Raw genomic sequence first — 6900 nt, 5'->3', positions numbered from 1 at the left:
TCATAGCCCTGATGGCGAACGCCCACACCCATCTCGAGGTCACTCGCGCCCATCTCATGTCGGTCACTGCCCAAATCACAACTGCCTTCACCGACACCGGTCGACAACCCATCTACGATGAGTTTTTAATTACTAAATGTAGTCGAGCAAGCGTCCGTTCATCGGCGGTCACCCTAGCCAAGATGGTGTCCGTCCATGCCCACACCAAGGCTGCCCACGCCCCACTCATGGCGGCCTTATCCAAAGAGATGGTGGACGAGGACTACGAGATGCTCGTGGAGTATGTGGTGATAGATTCCATGGATCTCCTTACCCCGGAGGTCATCGAGCGGGAGCTGGTCATCGAGAAGGGAATGGAGATCGACGAGTGCCACGCAGAATATTATACTATGTTTAGAGCGATGGTCTTTTGTTAGATTAATGTTTAGGTGTTGTAGTCCCTTTTGTGTAGTACTCAAATTTGCAAGTGTTGTTAAATTAAGCAATGACGTGGATGACCAATGTAAATAGGGAAATTAGAACAAAATTTGCCATTGTATCCCCATTTTCTCCTAGAAATGAAAATGCAACGCAAGTATCGTGTGCAATGTAGTATCTGATTTATCACGCTAGAAAGTTGGAGACCAAAATGTACAATGCTCCTTCCTGCTGCTCGGCCTCCTCCATATAGTTAGGTAATCCACACCTTCACATATCCCCTCCCCCTCCACCCCCTCCACCTCCGCCCCACTTGCCCCAGCCGCAGGCACAACACCTTCCACCAAAATAACTGACCCGGCCCCACAAAATCGCTCGAAAGACATGGTGTACATAGTATTGCCAGGATCTCGAGGAGCATCTGGCAGTGGAGAAGCAAATTGCAGCCGCATGCACGGATGAGGCCATGATGGATGACATGCATGCCGACCCCCAAATCTTGGAGCAACACCTCACTATCGAGGTCACCGTTAATGCCTCGCGTGTGGATGCCGCCACGGGGTTGGCTGCTTTAAACAACAACTCCCGGTATTTTCTTGAGGGCTCCCCTGGTGACTTCGACGATGACTACGAGTTGTTTTCTCAGCTTGCGCATGCTTTCCTCAACTCCAGGGCTAGCAGGTTGTTGCCCGGAAAAGCTCATGCCACTCACTACTACGAGGAGGGCACCCACGATGTGGAGGCATCACCCTCTTCCAAGCCCATCATTATTGGTATCTCTAACGACGAGGAATAGCTTATCTTTTAGCTTAATTACTAATGACATGTGTTCAGCTAGCTACACTTGTTAAGCATGGTTGGTTTACCTCTTGCATGTGTTGCTCCTGTGTTTCCTTCCAAAATTCTAGAGAAATATGCAATGTAATGATACTATGCAATATGACCTTCTAGTACGTTCTATTGTGCAATGTGATGCTCAGTTAACTGTTTGGTTGTTTTGTTTTGGTGATCATCTAAACATGATGTTCGATTGTTGTTGGTAATATTTTGTATTATTATCCATGTGAGAAGTAATCATATTTGGATATACTAAATACATCTTAAACATAGAAATACTTTATTTCATAGTTCTTAGCACTCTTGCCTTTTTCATGTGGCTTGAATTAATATGTTGTATCTGCAATGTGTCTATTTTTAATTAACATAATTTTATTGATAGCACACCAAATCTCACTTATAATCTGATCAATATCTATCTTAAATACGTTAGAAGGGGGAACAATGGGAGACACTAACGTGTGCCATCAAGGTTTGCACATTCATGATCCTTTGGCTAATAGCACATTGTTGTGCAATTGCAGGAACCATTCTAACATTTATGTTTACAAGAACTTGGTCTTGCACATGTAGGTCCTGTTGTAAGAGGTTTAGACCCACTATTCGACACATTTTGCATGTGGGGAAATGAGGTATTCATGAATAACAGTTAAATCAACAAACTCAAAAAGATTGTTAAGATAAAGAAACTAGCGATGAAAAACAACAAGATGTTTGTCTGCACAACGAAGAACACATCAATCAACTATAGGATGATACTATCTCTTTTACCTTGTATTTCTTCCCTTTGCCTGATTTTCAATTTTTCGACATGAAATTTATCCATATCTTTGTTTCCAGTCCTTTCCAAAGCAGTTCATAGATGAGTACGTCTCAAACCACCTGCATGGTCAAGAGGGAAGGAAGGTATTCATAAAGCACCCACGGTATAATGTTGAAGTATTCCTCAAGATGATGAAGGATGGGAAGCCAACCATCCACATGCACCGGCCTAAAGTTGCAAGGACCTTCAACATGAGTGAAGGCTCAATATTTTCCTTCCGCTTCAGCAGTTTTCTAGAAGAAATTTATCTCTCTATTTATCGTATATGATGCTACTTTCCAAAGGTTTTAGATGTTGCACGTGAAACTTGCTCGTGTCGTGTAATTGGGTAGCTAGGTAGTATATGCCTATATGATGTTGTACTCCGATGTATTTCAATGATGAAATCCTGGTTGATGTAATACGAAATAAAATATATTGTGTGCTTGATATGAAGTGTCAATTTGATTACTAACTGGATTAAAAATAATAGAGCAATTAGGCTGATTATTGGGGTTTCCTATTGCAAACGGTTTGTCATACAACACTATGAGCGATGACGAGAACAAACCCATGTGATTCCAAGAAAGTTGGCGTGTTGGATCAGTGAAGAATCATAGACGAGTTCCCGCTGACAAGTGTGTGCGTTAGGCCACCCTTTCATAAACGTTTTCACCCAAAATTTGTGTGTGATGGACATCCCTATGCCAAACAGTTTCTTCTAGGCACCGTGTGTGATGGCCACCCCTAACATAGGTGATGTTATGTAAAAAATTATGTGTGATGTACAATACTAGCAGAAATATTTGTTTGGGATTCCCTGTGTGGGATGCTAAGCACACCTCACATGACTCCCCCAATATGTCTGTTTGTGATTGACCTTCCAATCGCACATGCTATATTTTTGCCCATCAGGTGAGCTCGGGCGCATGCAACAACGATAATTTATCTATGTCCTCTGGGATAGGCCCCCCCCTAATCACCCACACAGCCAAGGTGACGGTTCAAAACTACATCACAGAAAGGGGGTAAAAATTGTTTGTATAGGAGCATCCTACACTAGTGAGTCTACATGTATCTCCGACGGTGTTTGTTGGGTTGGCATGGATCAGGAATGACATTTTGCACTGCATATGATGCAGAGGTATCTCTCGTCCCTCTTGGTAATACAACATCACAAGAAGCTTGCAAGCAATTTGTTAGTAGCGGGATCATATATTACAGAACGAGTAAAGAGAGTTGTTGGTAATGAGGTTGAACTACGTATGGAGATACCAACGATCGAATCTCGAGCAAGTAACATGCCGGTAGACAACAGGGAACTGCATACATGATACACTGAATCCTTGACATCGTGGTTCAGCCGATAAAGATCTTCATGGAAGATGTAGGAACCAATATGGAAATCTAGGTCCCACTATTGGTTATTGATCGGAGAGGTGTATCAGTCATGTCTACATGATTGTCGAACACATAGGGTTCGCACACTTAACGTTCGATGACAATATATTATTATTGAGTTACATATGTTTATGACCGAATGTTTTTCGGAGTCTCGGATGAGATCCCAGACGTGACGAGGACCTCCTGAATGGTTCAAAGGTAAATATCCATATATGGGAAGTTAGTATACTGGTTCCAGAATAGTTCTGGGACTTACCTGTTTTGTATCGGGTACGCGGGAAGGGTCCCCGGCGGTGTACCCGGGAGGTCCACTTGCCCAGGAGGGCCCCATGGGCTGAGAGGGAAGGCGCACCAGCCCCTGGTGGTCTGGGCGCATCACCTCCCCAAGGCCCATTGTGGGATCACTAGAAGGGATGTCTAGAGGGGGGTGAATAAACTACTTGCATAAATTAAAACCAAGCATGTTCCCAAATTTGATTGTTGGCACATTTTAACAATTCTAACAAGTCTATTGCACCCTACGCTAGTAAACATATATGGCAACGAAAAGTAAACACATTGCAGATGTACTAAGGAGTAGAGTTTAGGAAGACCAAACGCAAACATGAACATGACGATTTTTGGCATGATTCCGATAGGTGGAGCTATCGTATGTCCACATTAGTGAAGACTTCAACCAACGGAGCATAACGGCTGCGAGAATCTATGGAGGTATCCACCCACAAGGGGTCCACGAAGAAGCGGCCTTGTCTATTCCACCATGGCTTACATCCACACAGGACTAGCCTCACTCATGGTAGATCTTCACGAAGTAGGCGATCACCTTGCCCAGATAGACTTCTTGGTTCAACTCCACAACACGAAGTACGAAACACCCAAGCAACACCTTACCAATCTAGGAGGCACCACCCTCCAAAAGTTAATAGATGCGGTAGAATGATAAACTCCTTGATCTTGTGCTTCAAAAGATAGTCTCCTCAACACTCAGTCACTCTCTAACAAATTTGGTATGGGTACGAGAGATTGATTTGGTGGAAAGCAACTTGGGGAGGCTAGAGATCAAGTTTCAAATGAATGGATTGGAATATCTTGATGTCAACACATGAGGAGGTGGCTCTCTCTCACGAAAATGGATCTCACAAGTGCGTATGTGTTGTGAGTGCTTTCTCTTGTGAATGAGAGGTGGTGGAGGGGTATATATAGACATCCCAAAAATCCAACCGTTACTACATTATTGCCCAACTCGGTGACACCGAAATGAATCTCGGTGGTACTGACTTGCACTAAATGTTGCAGCGTTTGAGTTATGGATAAAACCAATATATGAATCTTGATGGTACCGTTTCTATGTCCTAGAGCAGTTTCGAAATCTCGGTGAGACCGATTGAAAAATTTGGAAATTTCAATTCATGGAATTGAGACACCAGCAAGTTTGTCACTAATCTCGGTGCAACCGATATGAAAGTTGGTGGTATCGAGAGATTAGGGTTTGGCAAAGGACCACCCTAGTGGAAATTTGGTAGGGCCAAAGTGGAATTCTTGGTGGCACCGATTTTGCTGTTTTGGATTTGGACACAGAACTTTGTGGGAGAATGGGTGAGCATTTTTGGTGGCTATCTCTAAGCACTTGAGCAACCAATTCATCATAATACCTCACCCCTTTTAACAGTATTGGCTTTCCTATAGACTCAAAAGTGATTTCTCAGAAATATAAAAAGTAGAGTCCTCTTGCTTGAAGCTAGATCCAATCCTATTCTGTTGCTTGAATCAAGAGGTTTCTCCTCACAATCCTCTAGCCAATGTTATCTATGGACCATACCTGAAATATACTAGGTAAAAGTGTTAGTCCAAGAGACAATGTATGTTGTCATGAATTATCAAAACCACCAATGGAGCATATGTGCCTTCAATCTCCCCCTTTTTGTTAATTGATGACAACATACAATCAAAGCTTCAAATAAAGATAAGAAGTAGAATAGGACAGCTTTGAAAGATACATGACTAGCTAATACAAGCTTCCCCTAAATGTGTGCAATCCCATTTTAAAGGATGTTTGCTTTGCACTTCATGGGCACACACATGGTATAAAGGACAAGACACGTCATGTAAATCTTGGTATATGCATCAAACATATGTGAATGAAGGATTTCCATATTCAATGTTCATTCTTGCAAACAATATGTGCAAGAGACAAGAGATCATGCTAAACAAGGATATGATGCATATACTTACCTTGAGGTTCTTGAGCATAAAAACCAGTAGAAGTAAACTTGAGAAAACAATTGTTAGATAACACAATTGTATTCTATTGTAAAGATGCAAAGAGCTTCAAAAGTACCAAGATATGGAGAACATATCAGAAATCTGATTGGATGACAGATATTTCTCCAAGAATGTTGTAGGACTTTCTCCCCTTAATGTGAGTTTGTAAGATTACCTCTCCCCCTGAATCATAGCATGTAGATATTGGTACAAGGTGGGGTGAGACAAGTTCAATCCAAATAAGGAAATAAGATGCAAATAAAACTTATGTAAATAAAACTTTCTCTCCCTCTGCCCCTTAATGGTATTTCTCCCTCTGAATGTATAACTCCCCCGTTTGTTTGAAGCTTATTGGAAACTTTGATATTTCTCCCCCTTTGGCATTTATTTCCAAAAAGGTCATAGGATAAGGCTTCATTGAGAGTAAGGGACCCTAGATTCTTCTCTCTTTGATAAGGGTTCATTGAAATTTTCTCCCCCTTTAGTATAGATAAGAGTTCCTAGATTTATCTCCCCTTTTTTTAAGGATCCTAGATGTTTCTCCCTCTTATATTGTATATTCATAGAAGTCTTCTCCCCCTTAAAGGTTTTTCACCTCATTGAACGTTTTTTGAAGACAAGATAATTTGCCCCTTTTTGCAAAATTAGAAATGATCTATAAAATCTTAGGGGGTAATAAAACTTGGGATCACTGAAAATCTTTCTCCCCCTTTGGCAAAAATTCTGAATGTCACAAATTTGGATTGTGGGATAAGTCAAAGGTTTTCTCCCCCTTACTAGCAGAAATCCATAAATTCCAAAACATCTCACGCAGTGCTAAATTCGGAGTCACCAAGGAAATGTGGTTCGGTAGAACTGAGAATTACAGAAGTCCTCTCAAAGAAATCGGTTAGACCGAGTTTTCCAGATCGGTGAAACTGAGTTATTCTGAAAAACGTCTTCTCAACACAATTTGTTAGAAAACATTCAATAGATAATAAAAAGAAAAAGATAACTCATTCATATTGTTTTTCTTTTTGAAAAATATACACACATATAGATGAGAGTTGAATGGTTCCAAGAAAACATGCATCAAAGATATGAGCCATACAAGAATCTTTATCTAGATTTTGGGCGGTGACTAGGTCACGTATATTAGCGTATATTGACTTAAGGAGTCAAGTAAGAATGCTTGATCA

The sequence above is a fragment of the Hordeum vulgare genome, chromosome 5H (assembly GCF_904849725.1).
Source record: "Hordeum vulgare subsp. vulgare chromosome 5H, MorexV3_pseudomolecules_assembly, whole genome shotgun sequence".
NCBI lineage: Eukaryota > Viridiplantae > Streptophyta > Magnoliopsida > Poales > Poaceae > Hordeum > Hordeum vulgare.
The sequence above is the reverse complement of the archived record's forward strand: the minus strand, read 5'-3'. Positions refer to the sequence as shown.